General features: G+C 44.2%; 1 long non-coding RNA gene across 1 annotated transcript in view; it reads right to left on the reverse strand.

The window, feature by feature from the left end:
• The window catches only part of LOC135318477 (uncharacterized), an 87490-nt gene that overhangs the window by 55300 nt on the left and 12487 nt on the right, over nucleotides 1-19703 (reverse strand). The window contains exon 2 of the long non-coding RNA XR_010378527.1: nucleotides 1889-2463. This is a non-coding gene — a long non-coding RNA (uncharacterized LOC135318477). The remainder of the gene's footprint in view (nucleotides 1-1888; nucleotides 2464-19703) is intronic.

Genomic DNA, 19703 nt, shown 5'->3' on the forward strand with positions numbered 1-19703 from the left:
ATTTTGATGCCGAGAGCCATGCCTGGTACACGAGGTTCTGGGTAAACAATGGTGACAGTGTCAACACTGGGCTAAGCACACACCCAGCTACTCCGCCAAATCCCAAGGGCAGACTTCAAAAGGCAAAAACAAGCTGACATTCTCTGGTGGGTCTGCAGACTCAGAACCAAGCAGTTGCTGAGCAAAAATGTCACCAGTGCCTCCTATGACAAAAGAGGAGGCACTGGCCATGGGGCTCGGGCAGGGCTCCAGGCTTCTACTGCTCACCCACCAGTCTGTCCGGGGGTAGGAGGTGGTCCCTGCTTACGTTGCACCGATGCACCTACCTTGACTAATGCCTGGGGGCTCAGCAGGAGGTGACAGGTGAGGTGAAAGGAGCCAGCCTCGGTGTAGCCCAGTGCTGGCAGCTGTGCCCACAGCAGTGCCCAAGCACCTAAACCTGCCACCTCATCCCCAAGGAGCAGAAGGGGGGTGTGGGCGTGTAGATCACAGGGCCCTGTGAGGACAAATAAAGATCATGGCCACTACATGTCTCACCCCTTACTAAAGCCATAGAGGTATGTCCAGGAGGAACAGAAAATTCATCCAGAGCCCGCCAGGCACCACACGCAGGTGGGACTCGGGCCCCCTGTGCCTCTCACTCACAGGGCTGGTCTGGACTTTCTTTTTATCAATTCTCTGGCATCTTCTCCTCCAACTTACCAACAACCAGAAAGTAGGATTTGATCTTCGGTTAGTTCAAGAATCACAGAGCACTGCCTCCACAGTGGGCCTGGCAGCACGTGCCAGGTCCTCCGACGGTCACCTGTGGTACCGCCATGAGCACCCTCCAGACTCAAGGCCCGAGGCCGTAGGCCGTGGGGGCACAGCTTCCCTCACTCTCCCCAGCAAAGGGGGACCACCTCTGGGCAAAGGCATCTCACCTCTTCTGCCCGAGGGAAAGCATGATAGATACACGGGGTAACAGAGAAGGTGGGGGTGTAGTAAGCCCAGGAGAGCTTGTCTGCACTTCCAAGGCAAAAGTGGGGCCGTTGACTTAATCACAGGGACAAAGTGAGGATGAATCTTTCCCTGCTCTGTCTCATACTCCGTGATACGCCTTTCCCTGCATAAGGAGTTCATCAGGAATTCCCTGGAGGTGTTTCTGATGTCCTAACTTGGCATGCTGGCTGTCGGGGAGGAAGAGAGGGCCTGAACCCAGCAGGTGCTGGGCCTGGGAGGCAGGAAACACCGGCTCCAGACCCAGCTCAACCAGCGACTCGTTCTGCCTCTCGGGATTCAGCATCTCATCTATAAGCAAAGGGATGAGACTGTCCCAGGACAGGCTGCCCAAAAAAATTGAAATGAGAGCCATGTAAAGAAAGCTTCCCAGTTGCCACATTTAAAACGGTAAACAAAGAAACAATCAAACAAACAAAAAACAGATACTAGAAACTGATTTTAAGAACAGATCTTACTTAATCTGCTGTATGTAAAATACTATCATTTTGACATGTAATCAATATAGAAAGTAACAAGATAGTTTACATACTTTTTACTAGACAAGTCTCAGCGTCTGATGTGCATTTGACCTACAGCACATCTCAGCTCAGACCAGCCTCTTCCCCAGCGCTCCTAGCATCAGTGGCTGTGGCTACTCTATTGGACAGCAACTCCAGGGGTCCCACCAGGGGTCCTGGCTGAAAAGCGGGAGGAAGTCTCCACATTAACCCTAAAAGGATCTCTCTGAAACAAAGGCAGATTCACTTTTAAATGTCTGTAAACCGTCGGGCTGCACCTCCCTCCCACCTTGGCTACAAGACAGCCCTCTTCCTTGCTGATCCCTTCCTGGATGTAGGGAAGGAACCCGGCACACAGTCAGGGTGGCTGGGCCTCCAGGTAGAATTACCTGCTGTCTGTGTCCAGTCCCATGAAGTCCTCCTTCTCAAACAAGGTGCAGAGGAGGGGGATCCTTTCCCCAGACTTGAGCAAGGGGTCCCATCCAGCCACTTGGACTTGAGCAAGATGAAGAGTGACTCAGTGAAGTCCTCGATCCTCTTCTCCACCACCCTGCAGTACTCGTAATTTGAAGGCCACGTTGGTGCGCGGCTGCTCGGCTACCTCCCCATGCAGCACAAAGACAAAGAGCTGAGAGTCATTAAGAGTGGTGCCATACAGCTCCTCTGCACATGGAGCTTCTCGAAGACCTTGGCCGAGAGGCAGTCGGTAATGGTGACAAGGCCCACGACCGTGCGGTGGGTCTGGAAGTCACTCCACCCATTCTCGAACACATAGTGGTGCCTGTAGTGGATACAGAGTGCCCACTGGGAGCCGCACGGGCTGATCTGGCTCACCAAGGAGATTCATTTATAGATGCAAAAGAAATTGTCCTCTGAAATGATCCCCACGGGTTGGACGGCCACGGGGAGAGTCTCGTATTCCTCAGCACACTGCACGTAGTCAGGGATGCTCATGTTGCAGGCCCTGCCGAGAGGGGAGAGGAGATCGAGGTAAATATTGTGCTGTGGGCTGCGGGCGCCTCTGGGTTGCGGTGACCTGGTGTGTACCAGCCAGAAGGCAAGGGAAGCACAAGCAAAGCCGGGGGTACAGTTTGTCCTCAGAGTCTGTACATGGCTACCGTAGCTCGAATCACATTACCCAGCTTTTGGTCTAGGCTTCCTGCCCCTGCACAGAAGGGTCATTTCTTGTTTTCTGTTTCCAAGCACCTAGCAAGACCCTGATGCAAAGTCAGTGCTCAACACTGCTGAATAAAGAAATGAACAAAGGAACTGCTTTCCCCACCCCCCTTCAGCAGATTATAAAGAAAATAACCACAGTAGGATCAAAAGATCTGGATTTCAACACCAATTTATTTGAACTCCTAAACTGCAGAATAATGGATAAGAAAACTTGCCTTGGGGAAGAGGGTACAGTTCAGTGGTAGAGCACATACATAGCATGTACGAGGTCCTGGCTTCAATCCCCAGTACCTCACTTTAAAAAATGAAACAAATGAATAAACCTAATTACCCTTCTCAAAAAATATTTTTTAATTCAAAATTCAAAAAACACCTTGCAATTGACACAACATTGTAAACTTGACTATACTTCAATTTAAAAAAACAATCCTTGCCTTACAAGAATATATCTGGATTACGAAGTTTGCAAATGTAAAATGCCTAGGGTACCACCTGCATAAAGAGGGGGGACTGTACAAATTTACTATCCCTCCTTTATGAGCTATATTTCCTTTGGGGGTTGTTATAAACTCTCAGAGCTAATTTTCTCAGATTAAAAAAAAACAAAACAATACTTGATTCTCAGTACTGCTGAAGAATCAGATAAGCCTGTGAAAGCATCTGACCCACAGAGGTTACTCAATAAATGTTTGTTGAATGAATGAATAAACAAGCAAAGTGAATGCTGCTCCCTGCCACAGACCATCATAATGGTACTGCCTGGAAATCCCAAGCCCACGTTACACCCGACTACACACTAAACATGTGGGTGACCTGGGCAGGCCTGTGTGCTTCTCTAAGCCCCAGTTTAATCATAGATAGAAATGAGTGCAATAACACAAACCTCAAAGTGTTAGTGAGTCAGTAATGAATTGTACCCCAACTTTGCAAGATGGAACCATTAAGGAAAATTGAGCAAAGGGTCCATAGGCCCTCCGCATATTATCTCCTACAAGTACAGGGGAACCTACATTACATCTCAAAATAAAAAGTCTAATATTTTAAAGAGGCTATTGAGGTTAAATGAGCTCATTGTCTCAAATAAGGAACACACAGTACAAGTACGACAATGCCTAGCCCATGAGATACACTCAGTTAACATTCCCACTGAACCCACTAATCCCTCCAACTTCAGAGCACGAGGATGGGTCCTCGTGGCCAGAGGCCACTGCACCTGAAGCTAACAAAGCTAATGGTCCCCACTTCCAAGAGCCCCTGTCACCACCCTTGTTCTAATTTTGTATTTGTAATATTATTTTTATTTAATAGAAACCCCCAATTGCATAGCCTTCAGGTCACCAAAACCTGACCACAGAGATCATGATGGCAGCCCTCCTTGGTGAAACAATAAGATGAAAAGCCATTTCCACAAGACCTCTGTGTAAATCTACTAGGGATCTTCATCCTGGACCGAGGAAGAGGACTGGGGAGGAGGGGGCAATCTGGGGAACAGAGAACTATGGGCCACCTGTCCCACGATGGACTTTAGACTCAACCCTCACCCTCCAGGTAATTCAAAATACACACCGACAGAGTGCTATGGACAAGAATTTTTTTAAAGAAATCCCTGACTCCCTAGCAGGTCTTGTTTCTACCGAGACACAGATGGCTTATGTGTATAATGTTTCACAAAAGCCTTAAAATATTATCACCCCAACTTGACACATTAAGAAACTGAGGTAGAGAAGTTTATCATATTGTACAAGATTAGAGAGAGGACACGTCAGACACCGTATTTAAACCCAAGCCCCTGCTTCAGTGCTCACACTAGAAAGTGTGACATGCTGCCCCTTTCCTGCCCTCTCCCTGCAATAAACTTCTGAAGAGTCTTTTCTGTGCCACCTGGAATCAAAATAACTTCAATTTTCCACAAAGGGCTATGTCACTCCCTGGAGGACATATCAAAATCTAAAGGGTTGGGATGGGAGGAGAGATTTGCATTTTCTGTTTCTCAAAGGAAACATGGCTTTAAAAAAAACTGAAAAGCACTTATCTAGTCTAAGCCCTCATTGTGCAGAGAAAGAAACGGAAGTTCAGAAGAGATGAGGAAAGGGCCTTATTAACAAATATTGCCTCAGCGCAGCACCAAGCCAGCCCTGGGCACTACTGGGGGAGGATCTGGGAGGCCCAGGAGAATGAGTGTTAGAAAAAGGAAAGAGAAGAAGCATACAAGGCCCTGTCTCTACACCACCATAACATGAAGTTCCACCAAATTACCCAGTATGGGTGCAGCCAATATTAAGGTGGGCTAAACAGGTTATAGAAACCTGGAAGTCTCAACCATAGTGGAAATTCCAACATTTACTCTGCTTTTTTCCCAGTTCAAGCATCAACTCAGTGGGCACTCTGTTCCAGGGACTACATGAGGCCTGGAGTTCTCCCAAGTACAAATCTCTATTATCACGTGTGCAAACCACATAAAGGCCCACCAGAAGAAAAGTGCCCACAGATAAGATGGAATTACTGAAGCTGAAAGCAGTCAACCAGCGTATGTTACTAGGAAAAACGATGCTGCTAGAAATGGACTCATGGACATAGAAAGCAAACTGTGGTTAGCAGGCAGGAAAGGGGGGATTAACAGATACACATTAATAAATATAAAATAAATGACAAGGACCTACTATATAGCACAGGGAACTATATTCAATTTCTTGTAATGAGTTGTGCTAAAAACAATCTAAAACATATGTATATACATATGCATATGTTTATAACTGAATCTCTGCTGTACACCTGAAACTAACATTGTAAATTGACTACACTTCAATAAAAATAATTTTAAAAAGTAAGTATAAATAAAATCAATGCCATTAAGATAAAATAAAAGAACACACTTATCCCCTTAGCTGTAGGTGGTGGAGAATTCTGGTTACAAGCACCAAGTCCACTGGATCACTCCAGCACTGACTGTCACTCTTTCTGACCATCAGACAGTCACTTGGCTTCACTGAGGTTACCTTTCTCTTCTGTGAAAGGCTACAGTGGCAACTAACAATGTATAGAATCTCATCATTCACAAGCCCAACAATTAGTGAGGACTTCCCATGGGCCAGGCTCTGGAGAGATGAAAATATAGGGTCCCAGATATATTCATGGGTAGAAGAAGTTTATGCCATAAAGACATTTATTCTTCCTGTTTTGATAGACAGATTCAATGCAATTCTGATTAGAATTCCTACCAGACTTTTCATGGAATGTAACAAGTTAATATATGCTCAGGAACAGCCAGGAAACTTCTTTAGAACCACCACTGGGGAGGGGTGGGTAGGTCATTCATTTCCACTGTTCTTTCTGAAGTGATGAAAACGTTCTGGAATAATGATGGTTGCACCACTGTGAATATGCTAAAAGCTGCTGAATTGTACCATTTAAATGGGTGGATTTCATGGTGTGTGAACAATATCACAATAAAGCTGTTATATGAAAAAATATTTCTTGACAAGTATTTTTCCCTCTATACAACTAGTCTATCCCACAATTTAAGAAAAACAAAAAACCAAAACAAACCAACTGTGCCAGGAGCTTTTTAGGACTGCAATGTCCCTGGGTCTCCAACGCCTCTGGTGGTGCTGTTCCTGTTAACACACACTAGATGGGCTGGGCTAGTTAGGGACTGTAACTATGTTTTTAAAATCGACGGTCACACATTTCACTCTGGGAGTGGGAAGGAAGGAGGTTGTCACAGCCTCATGCCTTCAGCTCATTTTTAACTGAACCAAGCCCTGCTTTCAACACTGTAATCCCTCTCACTATAAAAACACGTGACATCAACAAGCACCACCATCATAATACCTGAAATTGTTCAAGGTACTTACCTGGGGCAGAAACACTGAGGGGGGAGACGGAAACTCGCTCAGCACTGGTGCTCACATTTCCAGACTCCACCAGGAGAAACTGGGCTTTACAGCTGGAGGCTCTAAGCCCAGGGAGCAGCGGGCATGCCGCTGAGCTGGTCCTCAGGGAGCGGGAAAGGGAGAGGAGGGCAGCCCCATGGTCGCGGGGCAGGGAAAGCGGGGGTGGGGGGTCGCGGGCTGCAGCCCCGCTCGGAGGCCAGCCCCAGCCCCAGCCGCCCGCCCCCGTCCGGGTCTGCAGACCCTGCCCGCCCAGGACACAGCCTTCCCAGGGGCAGGGACGGGCCGGCGGCCGAGGAGAGGAAGCCCGGGAGGAGAGGACTCACGGGCGGGAGAGGGGAAGAGGACGCCAGCCTCAGACTGAGGGGACCCCGGCTGGGGCGAGAGGCGGCAGGTGCACACCTGGACCTGGACAGCTGTGGCCGGGGCGCCGGGGTGGCCTGGCCCGAGCAATTCAGCTGAACACACACTGACTCGCGCCCTCGCGGGCTTTGACACGCGGACCGCCCTCCCGCAGCCGCCTGACCCCTTTCCAGGGAGCCCCCCACCTTGCACTTCCACAGCCAGAGGCCCCGGCCTCGGGCAGGAGCCAAAGGCCTACCGAGCGACAGAGCTGAGAAGACTTTGGGGCCGATTCCCAGCTCGGAGCTGGAGCTTCCAACCCGCGGTCCAGCTGGCACCGACTGCGCATGCGCAGGAGGGCCAGCGATCCTCTCGGTTCTGAGATAGAGGCTGGGGCATCGAGGGAGGAAGAAGATGGGGGGAGGAGGAGAGGAGGGTAAAAGTGGAGGGAGACAGATGGACAGGAGGAGCAGAGAGTAGGTAGGGATCTGGAGAGGGGAGGGGAGTAGCGGAGATGTAGAGAAAAAGCTTTACTTCTAGGGCACCCCGAAGGAGGCGGCAGTCCTGCCTCTGTACCTTTCTCTAACTCTTCAAGGCCCGCAGCTCAAGTTTTACCTCCCTGGTCCAGCCCTCCAGCCGATGCCTCTACAGAACCCCTACGGGGATCACACCCGTTGTCCCCACGTGGAGCTGGGTTTCCTGTTGCTCTGGGAACCAAGCACCCGCAGGTGGTGTCTCTCAGAACTACCTTGGGAAGTGTACATATTCCCCTTTTACAGGCTGGGAAACAGGCAGGCATGATCTCTGCCTTAGCTCCACTGTCCCAGGTTTTGGCCTTGCGGGGAGCGGGAGGTACAAGATCAGAGCCAGAGACAGAGCAGACTGCCTGAGTGTTGGTGCATAGTCCCATCCCTCCTGGGTAAAACACACCTAACCCTAGTGTAACCATCAAGGGCTCACAGTAGGTTCCTGGGTGTGGGAGAGCTGTCCTCAGTTCCAGTGCCCAGCTTGCTAGGTAGATAGGAGTGTTACCGAGTCCAAATTCATTCTCCTCAGTGAAGGACAGGCCAATAAGTTGGGAGACCCGCTGCTGGGGCATGGAATAGCAAGTTTCTGTAGAGCTAGATGGCAAACTAATGTCCTGGAAAACCATCTCCCCAAGTCAGAATTCAGGCTCGTTTCCTATGTGCTTGGTTGTTGCAAACTTCTTGGTGTAGGAATTCCTTGTTGTTAGAATCCTTTGTTCTTGCAGCTATCTGCCTGGGTCAAATCTCTGTAAACCTCCAACAAAACAAAAGTTATATTCTATTCTGCAACTTGTTATCATTTTATGAATGAAAAAGTGTTAAATATCCTTAAAGGTCAGAGCCTTCAGAATAGGCTCTTCTGTATATTTCAGGCTCTAGGCAACATTGTTTTACAAGTAAGATGAAGCCTAGGAGACAGAGCAAAAGGTTAAAGTCAAAGGAACAGATCTAATATGGAGTCAGATTTGTTCTTTTCTATTAACGGGGCAGAAGCCACTTGAGGATTTAAATCCCTTAAAGTTAGAAATAACTAGAACTTAAAAGGAATTTACATACATAGGTGGGAATGTGCATAGCATATCTGGAAAAGCACACAAAGGATAGTAAACAGTGGCATCTCCAGGGAGGGCTGGAAGAACAGAGGATGAGGGAAAACTTCTTTCACTTGTGTATTTTTGTGCTGTTTGAATTGTTTTTAACCATATGCATGTATTTCTTTTTCAGTTTAAAAAAAGTGTAATGGAGCAAAGGAGTAACAAGCTCAGCAAATACAGCAGCCATGGAATCACTGAGCCATCACTTTTGATTTCAGCCAGGAAGCATTTATTGACTCTCTCCTATGTGCCCAGTGCTGTTTTAAAACTTCTTTTATTATTATTATTATTATTATTATTATTATTATTATTATTATTATTATTATTATTATTATTATTTTATAAAATAGTAACATGCTATCCCTCACCCCTGCCCATGGCTGGTGGAAAACCAACTGAGTTTTTATTGAGTTGTTTTCCAAGGAGTAGAGATGAGTTATAAACAGAACACATCTTCAGGGCAAAATAGGCGGAGTGGTTTTCCAGCAGGCCAGACAGCTATGAAGGGTTTTCAATAGAGGCACCCAGACTCTGAGAGAGAAATCCTCCAGGACCCTACAAAAAGCTGCCCAAACTTCCTTCTCCATGGCACTACTGAAATAGGAAAGAACAAATCTGACTCCATATTAGATCTGTTCCTTTGACTTTAAGAAAGCCAAGTTAAAACGCTCCAGTCTTTTCATGGGTTATGATGTTACAGAGGAGATGGACAGGTTAACAAGGGATGACTCTGCAGTGATCACGGAGCCGGGGAGCGGGATGGGCGGCAAGATGTATGACGCAGCCGCAGCTGTGCCCGTGCTTCTAGGCAGGAACCCAAAGTCACCTCGACAAGGTGTCAAACACGTGTGTCCACGTCCTCATCACCTGACATGTATTAACGAGAAATGGAAACCCATAAAATGCCAATAACCTTGGTGGATACACCGTCCAAAGAGCAAAGTCACATTTTGACAACTGGCCATCTCGGTTCCCTGGGATTCATTCTTGGAGAACCTTAAAAACCACTCCTCTGTCCTCAAGAAATGCTTTCTACTTGTCCGATCTTTGGCTCAGGGATACAGCACGTTCAAGTGAACTTCAATGTCTGCACAGATTTGACTGTCTTTCTCCAGGTTCACTTGTCCATTCTAAAGAGGCCTGAGCTAAGTCCATCCTCCATAAGATCTATTCCCTCCAGTGACTACTCATTGAGCCTGCAATTAAAAGCCAACTGAACAAGACTGTCTGTCCTCAGCTAAAAAGTTCACCCACCCTTCACTGCTTTCTTAATCTCCTCTCCTGGCTAATTGCAACAGACTAACACCTCCCTCTACCAAGCTCCCCGACTATGTCAGTTTGTCTCCCCAAAGAGAAAGTAAGGTCCATAAAATAGGAGACAACTCCATAGTTGTTGCCGACGAAATGAATCACAGAGCTGCTGTGGTGCAAAATGTCTCCCGAGATTTGGGTTCCTTTATTTTTTATACCATCTACACAAAGGAGTAACTCTTGCCAAGCACAGAGAGTAAACATTTTTTAGGTTGACGCATGCGCACTACATCTAAGGCTTCCTTATCTTAATTACACTCAGACTCTCCTGTTCCCAGGCCTGTTCCTTTTGAGGAACTAATAAACATTCTTGTCTGCAAGCAATGTTTCCCCTGGGAACGGGCAGAGTCCCTTGGCAGGAATTTCTGTTTGCAGACAAGTCCGGCAACTTCTGTGAAATGTCCTGCGTGCAGGCACATCCACAGCTTCTATGCTAAGTTTCCTTCACATAGTTACCTCTGAATTCCTAGCATATATTAATGTCAATAAATAGAAATATCATTGTGGCTTCTTTCCTTTAAAACATTTCTGGTTATTTAAATGACCCTTGGAAGAGAGGTGTTTGCGGTCCAGTATCTTGATCCACAATACTCTGGAGGCCTTTTTCACAATGGCTGTTCACTGATCCATTCAAAACACAACTTCTCATTCCAGGAATAGCTGTGCTTTTCTGCCAGGAGTTTGTGGTCACTCTCATGCCAGAACAGCTTTAAACTATATCCTTACTTTGGATTTGTTATATTTCCCCTCTTCCAAAAATATTGACATTCCTTACTTTCTTGCCTTGAGGATTATTTTCCTAGTTCACCCTTTAGTAAACCAGGCTTCTCGGGATGGGCTTGGCCTTACATATGATCAGCCATCCAACTCCCAGTGTGAGAGGACTTGGGCTCACCTCCTGCCCTCCTGTCAGGGCAACTAAAACTCAGTTCAGGAGCCAACCGGCACCCCAGGGCTTCTAAGGCTCGCTTATCTCCCAGAATCCCTGCTTTCTGGTTTGTCTTGGCTTCTGAGGATTTCCCCCTCAATTTCTTGACAATTAGCTGTGCAGCTTGAAAGATGAGGAAGGAAGGTTTTATTTCTTAATCAGCATTTCAAGGAACTTGTGCAATGAAGGTTTTCACGAGATTCTAGAACACTCCATTGCCGAGAAAGAAAACACACTAGATATTTTCTAAATTTAGGTATCATGTGCATTTTTCTTTGTTTTTGTTTTCTTAACTGCTAACAGACATTTTTTAATTAAAAAAAAACGCCCCAAATATGATAGAACATTGAAGAGGCATACAAAATTAAAGGACATAGACAGAAAAATGATAAATACTGTACAAAATTAATATAATGCATACACTATGGATCAGATCAGCAATTCTCAGTAACAGCTAATTGAAACATGATCATGAGGTAAAACGTCTCTCCTGTCAGGAGATGACCAACAGAAAATAGAATTAATACAACAAACTAAAATTCTAAGTCTGGCGAGGTACAGAAAGCTACCAGTTAAATGTGCCTTCTTCTGGAAAAGAGGGAGGCTCACCAGCTCTTTACTGTGGAGCCTGAGCCCAGGTGAGGGCGGTGAAGTGAGCTCTGTAAGTACCCAATTAGCAAGTCAGTGATGAATAAAGAGACTCGAGCTTTGATGACAGAGATGATACTACTATTCACTTGTCCTGTAAAGTATGTCTTCACGTTCAGTGATCAAACCTCGGCATCCTCAGGGATTGAGATTATAGGAAAATGCACAGCCCGGGCCCAGGCCTCCTCTGTGAGCTCATGACACTGCACTTAGATGTCTCAAGGACACCTCCAACTCCACCTGCAAAGATCTGACTTTATGGTGCTCCTCCCATAGCCATCCTGCCCAGGGCCCCTGGTCGGGGGACAAGGTCTCCCTCCCTATCCCAGCTCAGGCCCATCACTCACAGATGTGACTGGACCCCTCGTTCAGGGCCCAGATTTCCTCAGTCATGGAGTCCCACCAACCACACCTGTCCTACAAAGTACTCAATGGCACTCACTCAGCACTGACTCTGTGCTGGGGACCACACTGCACACTGCGCACATGTAATCTCACTGGATCTCCACAGCAGTCCTGGGTAGTATGTACATCACTGCTTTAATTGATTAGATAAATTGTTTCACTTCCTTGAGTGCGTCATCCAAAGTGACACGGCTACTGAGCTACAAACATGGGACTGAAAACTACTTGAAAACTGAACAATGCTACACCTCGCAGCCACCCTACTCTGACTCATCACATCACCTCCTGCCGAGCCTTCTAAATGTTTCTAAGCATTCTACAAGACAAAAGTGATCTACGAGAGCACCCCACTCCCCTACTTAAAATCTGTCAATGACAGTCCACTGCCCTTAGGAGAAAGCCCCACCGGCCTGAGCACAGCCCAACAGCCCGGCATCCGCGTTCCCTGCGCGGCCTCGCCGCCTCACCCACCACACAGCGCTACACGTGCCGTGTCCAGGACAGGGATGCTGACTCTGTACAACCCGGGGCTCGTCTCAATGAAACAATGATCACCCTCTTCAGTGGTCACCCTCTTCATTGCTGACTCTCAGAAAAATATTTTCTCAGGATGAATCAATATCTTTTTCCTTACAACTTCCCGTCATTGATAATGAGCTCCCCCCAAAAGAGAGAAGACCTAATTCTCAGTCTCCTTATCTGTAAAGTGTGAATAACAAGGAAATATGTGAGGTTTTAAGAGAAATAATATTCATGTGAGGCTGAGGGACAATTCCCAACATACAGTAAGCACTCAATATGTGCTTACTTAATATTAATAATATATTGCATTCCAGCAACCTTAAATCAATGTTTTATGGCTTTGTCCAACAGACTGACAAACTGTTGGATGAACCCCTTTGAGCAGATCAGCACAAGCGTACTGGGAGAGGTAAGTGCTGACTCCAGTTACAGCTGCAGCCACCCAGCACTACGGGGCGGGGGCAGTTTCCTCAAACTCTTACATGTTGCTTGAGCATTTAGTTGTAGTTATTGAATAAAGACAGGTATTATTTAGTCAAAGCTCCTGAAACATAAATCTTCAAAGACTGATGCAAATTAGGTTTCAAGAACAACACTCTCACTCGAAATTATTTGAAAATTATAGTCTTAGCTCCTCTGCACATCAAAAGGCCATGTTCTTAATGTATCTGACTAAATACACCGAAAGGGTTGTTTAAAAGGAATTAAGATGAAGCCATCCTGAATAAGCTCTCAGTATCAACTGCACAAAGCCTCAACCAAGGGTCTCATTTCTCACTTCCAGATAGGTGTTCAGGTAGCTTAACGTGAGTCTTGGTTTCTTATAACATGGGGGTCAGAAGAGTTGTGGATAGATTTATGTAGCAAATATAAATCTAGGGTATTTGCTGTGTGGGAATCCTAGAAATAAACAAATTGATATATAGTCCCACCCTTAAGAAGCTCAGCCTTTCCATTTACAACAGCATTAAAAATAAAATGAGAGATACATTTAACAAAAATTTACAAGATTTGTACATTGAACATTTTCAAGTATCACCGAAATAAAATTTAAAAGATCTACATATATGGAAGACATCTCATGTTCATGGAATGGTAGACAATATTGTTAAAAATGTTAAGACTCCCCAAAGTGATCTACAAATTCTGTGGAATCCCTATGAAAATTCAGGCTGACTTCTTTGGAAAAATTGAAAAACTGATCCCAAAATTCATATGGAAGTGCAAGGGGCCCAGGACAGCCAAAACAATTTTGAAAAAGTAGAGCAAAGATGGAGGACTCACTTTAAAGGGTACTAAAAAGCTATAGTACACAAGTCAGTATGGTACTTGCATAAGTTTGGATTAATAAATCTATGAGACACTATAAAAACCCAGGGGGAAAAAACGTACATTTACATTCAGTTTTCCACAAGGGTGCCAACAACACTTCATTGAAAGTATAGTCTATTCAACAAATGGTGCAGGGACACCTGGGTATCTGCAGGGAAAAGAATGAATCTGGAATCTGGACCCCCATATTTTATATAACAAATAAAGTTAATTCAAAATGGATCACAGACAGAAACGTAAAAACTGAATGTATAAACTTTTTAAAAGAATACACAGTATAAATCTTTGTGGTCCTAGGATAGGCTTTGGTTTCCTAGATACAATACCAAGAGCACAAGTGATAGAAGAAAAAAGCAGATAAACTGGACTTCATCTAAATTAAACCTTTTTCTTACAAAGGACATCATCAAGAAAGTGAAATGACAGTGGTAGGGGGTATCTCAAGTGATAGAGTGCTTGCTTAGCAAGAAAAATAAAATAAATCAATACATCTAATTACCTCCCCTATAAAGAATTTTTTTTAATGTTTAAAAATCTAAAGTGAAAGGACAATCTGCAGAATAGGAGAAAAATTTTGCAAAGCATGTATCTAATAAGAGAGTTGTATCCAGGTTATATAACAAATGCTTACAACTGAACAATACAAGAAAATACACCCAATTTTTAAATTTGCCAAGGATTTAAATAGATATACAAATGGCCAATAAGCATATGAAAAGATGCTCATCATCACTAGCCAAATCAAAATGAAAATGAGATGGCTTTTTACACCCACTAGGATGGTTATAATCAAAACATGGACAATAATAAGTGTCATTCAGGAGGCAGAGAACCTCATATGCAGCCAGTGGAAAGGGACAATGGTGCAGCTTCTTTGGAGAATTATGGTGTTTCCTCAAAAGGTTAGCGTTATATGGTTCAGCAATTCCACTCCTACATATATTCAACCCTCAGTATCCTCGGGGGGTTGGTTTCAGGAACCCCCCACCCTGGATAACATAATCCAAGGAAGTTCGAGTCCCTTTACAATCAGCCATCTGGATCCATGAAGTGGAAACTACAGATATGGCGGGCCAACTGTACAGCCAACAGAATGAAAACATATTCTCACAAAATCTTGCACATCAATATTCATAGCAGTATCATCCAGAGTAGCCAAAGTTACAAACAATATCCATCCATCAATGAACGGATAAACAAAATTACCAAGAATAGGCCCACAAACTTTTGGTCATTGAATCTTTGACAAAGGATGTGAGAACATACAATGGAATAAAGACAGCCTCTTCAGCAAATGGTGTAGGGAAAACTGGACAGCTGCATGTAAATCAATGAAGTTAGACTACTCCCTCACAGCATACACAAAAATAAATTCAAAATGGCTTAAAGACTTAAAAATGTCGACAAGATAGTATAAAACCCTTAGAAGAAAACATAGGCAAAACATCTGACATACATCTCAGCAATGTTCTCCTAGAGCAGTCTACTCAAGCAATAGAAATACAAGCAAAAATATACAAGTGGGAAATAATTAAACTTACAAGCTTTTGCACAGCAAAGGAAACAGTAAGCAAAACAAAAAGACAACCTATGAAATGGGAGAATATATTTGCAATAAATGAGACTGACAAGGGCTTAATTCCCAGAATATGTAAACAGATTTACACTTAATAAGAAAGAAAAACAAACAATTCAATCCAAAAAAATGGGCAGAAGACCTAAAGAAACATTTCTCCAATGAAGACATACAAATGGCCAATAGGCACATGAAAAAGTGCTCAATATCATTATCAGAGAAATGCAAATCAAAACTGCAATCAAGTATCACCTCTCACCAGTCCGAATAGCCATCATTCAGAAGTTCACAAACAATAAATGCTGGAGAGGCTGTGGAGAATAGGGAACCCTCCTACACTGTGGTGGGAATGCAGTTTGGTGGAGCCATTGTGGAAAACTGTATAGAGGTTCCTCAAAAGACAAAAAATTGACCTCCCATATGACCCAGCAATCCCACTCCTAGGCACATATCCAGATGGAACCCTAATTCAAAAAGACACCTACATCCCAATGTTCACAGCAGCACTATTTACAATAGCAAGACATGGAAACAACCTAAATGTCCACTGACAGATGAATGGATAAAGAGGTTTTAGTATAATTGTAAAATAGACTACTATTCAGCCATAAAAATATAATAAAATAATGCCATTTGCAGCAACATGAATGGACCTGGAGAATGTCATTCTAAGTGAAGTAAGCCAGAAAGAGAAAGAAAAATATCATATGAGATCGCTCACATGTGGAATCTAAAAAAAACCAAAAAACAAAAAACAAAAAAGAAAGAAACAAAAAGATAAAGTTATCTACAGAACCGAAACAGACACAGAGACATAGAAACCAAACTATGGTTACCAGAGGGGAGAGGGTGTGGGAAGGAATAATTTGGGATTTCAAGATTTGCAGATACTGACTATGTATAGAATAAACAGCAAGTTTATACTGTATAGCACAGGAAAATATATTTAATATCTTATAGTAACTTATGTTTAAAAAGAATATGAAAATGAATACAGGTATGTTCCTATATAACTGAAGTGTTGTGCTGTACACAAGAAACTGACACATTATAAACTGACTAGACTTCAATGAAAATATTTTTAAATAGACCAATAAGGAAAAAAAAGAAAAAGGATATTATCAAACCAAAAGAATAAAGTACTGATTCAGGCTACAATATGGATGAACCTTGAAACTTTATGCTAAAATAAACCAGACACAGAAGGACAAATACTGCCCTTTTAGGTGAACTGTATCTAAGCGTTTACTGTACTACTCCTGTAAATTTTCCGGAAGTTTGAAGTCTATCAATATCAAAATAAAATGTATTATTCATTAAAAACATAAAAGGATTCCTCACAGGAGGGCTTTAATTATTAAATGCAGAAGTGCAAGTAAAGCTCCTGGAACAACACTTTGCACGTCCACAGACATTCACTGCTTTCACTGCCACTCAGAGGGTGGTGCCAGCGCTGATGAGGGCTGCCTCCACTCGCTCCCCTGCAGAGAGGTGTGAGAGCCTGGGATCTGACAGGCAGGGTGACCGTGACTCTGGGTCAGACACAGCCATGCCCCAGACTCTGCGATAACCAACTTTCTTATACAAACTGCTCCATGTAACATAAACACGCTACAGGGATGTAACTTACAACACAGGGAATATAGCCAATGTTTTACAATAACTATAAATAAAGCATAACATTAAAAATTATGCATTTATTGTACACCAGAAACTTATATCATATTTTAAATCAGCTATAACTTTATAAAAAAATTAAAACATAATTTAAAAATGTTATCTCTTTAGTAGGCAATTTGGTTTTTAAGTAAATACTAAACAGCTTAGAATGTATAAAAGCATTAAGGTGTGATGTTTGTTTACATATTTATTTACTTTCAGCCTCCTGCTAAAAGAGAAATTAAACAATTTTTTTAAACACAGCTTAAAAACCATAACAACAAATAGACAAAGTGAGAGTGAAGAGAAAATGGAGATTCAATAATTAAATGAAACCAGGGGGAGGTAAAATCATAAAACTGGATGCCATTAAGCCAGGGTAAGTGTTAAAGGCCTACTAGAAATTCAGCTGTAAGATTCTTGGCAGCTGATGTGAAGTAAAAGCCCAGCTGGGCTAACGAGCTAAGTCACAAATCTAAGTGTGATAAGTGTCGGTTTAGTGATCTAAGTTCTGACGGGCTAACTTGTAAATCTGAAGTTTACTGTTAGTTTACTGGGCTAACAAGCTAACTCGTAAATCCAATCTCAACAAGTGTCAGTAACGTGATCTGTTCCAAATTGATAAGCTCCAGTGTACTGATTCCTTGCTTTTTGTTGTTTGAGCCTTATTGGCTAATAGCCCCATACTTGTAATTAAACCTATAAAACCTCATGTGCACGTCTTGGAGGTGCTCAGAGCTTCGGAGCAGAAGCACCTCTGAGCCCGCCTGCGTAATAAATCCGAGTACTCCAACCCTCCGAGTGGTGCTTGTTTCTTGGCTGGCCTGTGGTTTCTCTAACATTAAAGCAAAAAGAAAAAGATGATGGGGCGGGCGGGAGAGCTCAGTGGTAGAGCGTGTTCTTAGCGTGCACGGGGTCCCGGGTTCAAGCCCCAGGGCATCCACTAACAGATAAATATACCTAATTACCTACCCCCCCAAAAGAGCCCCAAAGAAAAGAAAAAGAGAAATTTCTTTCCTAAAAAAACCTGATATTAAATTTAGATTAAATACTTTAAAGAAAAATAGAAAAAGATGAGTGACACAAGCGATAATGCCCGAGAGATAAATCCGCGGTGGCTGCTGGAAGGTCCCCATATCCCACGTGCAAAAATCTGAAACAACCTTCTCACCACTCAGTCATCCTCAGCCCACCCCACCCCTCCCCCTGTTAAATGCAGGAGCACAGGCAGGGCCTGGCCTTTGCTCTCTCTGTGTCATCACATTGAGACAGGATGGAAGGGGGCAGAGCACAGCCATTCAAGGAAGGCCACAGCAATTAACATCAAAATGGTGAAGGATTCAACCCCCAGTAGGCCTTGAGGCTCAGGATGAAGAGATTTAACTTCTAGCAGAGCTTGAGCTTCATTATACACCCATTGTAATAGTAACATGGTGAATAACATGCCCCAGGCAACATGGCAGTCCCAAGGCTAGCCACAAAAGGTCACAGGGTGGGAAATGGCCAACTCCCTGGGAATCCCAGCCCCTTCCCCTTAGGCTGGTCCTTCTACTTATTAGCATATGAAACCACCAAGCACAAGAATACAAGCAACACAGCGCCGCCTCGCGGTCAACCCTCTCTCTCCCTCTTCAGAGAAAGCCCACACTCTGTGGAGTGTGTACCTACTTTTAATCTGAGCACCCAACCCCCACACCTCGTGGCAATTCTCTTGCCTTTCAATGTAGCTCTCTGAATAAATCTACCTTTACTCAACAGTTGTTTGCTCTTGAATCGTTTCCTACACGAAGCCAAGGACCAACATCTGGAGGGACAAATCCCAGAGGCTAAACTAACGCGTGGGACACAGCCCTTCTCATGCCCCACATCTGTTTTCTTGTATCAACAGGACTGGGTTGTGAAGGGAGCTCTTAGGCCCCAGCTAAGGGACAGAAGCAGCCCTGGAGTCAGCCCGGTTCTCTGTGGTTCTCTGTTGTGCTGATTCTCCAGCCAGACAGCGTTCTCCCTAGGCCTGTCCCCACAAAACCCTTCTCTCCAAAATACAAGCACATCATATCACAGTCCTCTTGTTCAACCAGGAAATGTTCAGCCCACTTTTTCCTTCCCCAGTAAAAACCTAACTGTTCTCCCTCCCATCCCACCTCTTCTTTCTTTGTGAGAACTCTGCTCTCCACACACACCATCCTGAACGCAGGTGCCTTGCTGGCTGGGACCGAGATGTTTCAGTCTCACACAGCCTGCGTCCTTTCACTTTCCCCTTTCTACCTTAAAAAGCCTTTCCTGAGTCTCCCACCCCTCTGATTCTGAACATCACAAAGTGCTGAGGTTACAGTCACTATGTTCATACCTCCCAGGTTTTAGCTAGTTTTCCTTCGCAAGATCTTCACTAAGGAGCTGCATCAAGAAGTTTAAAGAGGCTATTCTTACATTTGAGCTGAGGAGCCTGCATAAAATTTAAATGGCTTTGAAGAGAGAGTTAACCAGGGACAGAGTTGTCGCAGGTCCTAGTCAACAGTGTCATGAGGCAAAATGTTCTTCAAAGGCTCAGAGTGGCTTCTGAACAAGGAGTCGGCAGGGAGGAGGTGACAGGCAGTGAGTGGAGTGAGTGACACTGGGTACACTTCCCCTGCTGGGGAAGAATTGGATTTTGTTCTAGTTTTCCAAACAATTTCTTACTACCATTTTCTCTTATTGTCACATACCATTTCCTATGAATTAAGAAAATCAATGTCAGTCATTTGGGTCACTTGGGAGAAGCTACAAGATGCCATCCACAGGGCTGGGACATGAC

The sequence above is a fragment of the Camelus dromedarius genome, chromosome 31 (assembly GCF_036321535.1).
Source record: "Camelus dromedarius isolate mCamDro1 chromosome 31, mCamDro1.pat, whole genome shotgun sequence".
Taxonomy (NCBI): Eukaryota; Metazoa; Chordata; class Mammalia; order Artiodactyla; family Camelidae; genus Camelus; species Camelus dromedarius.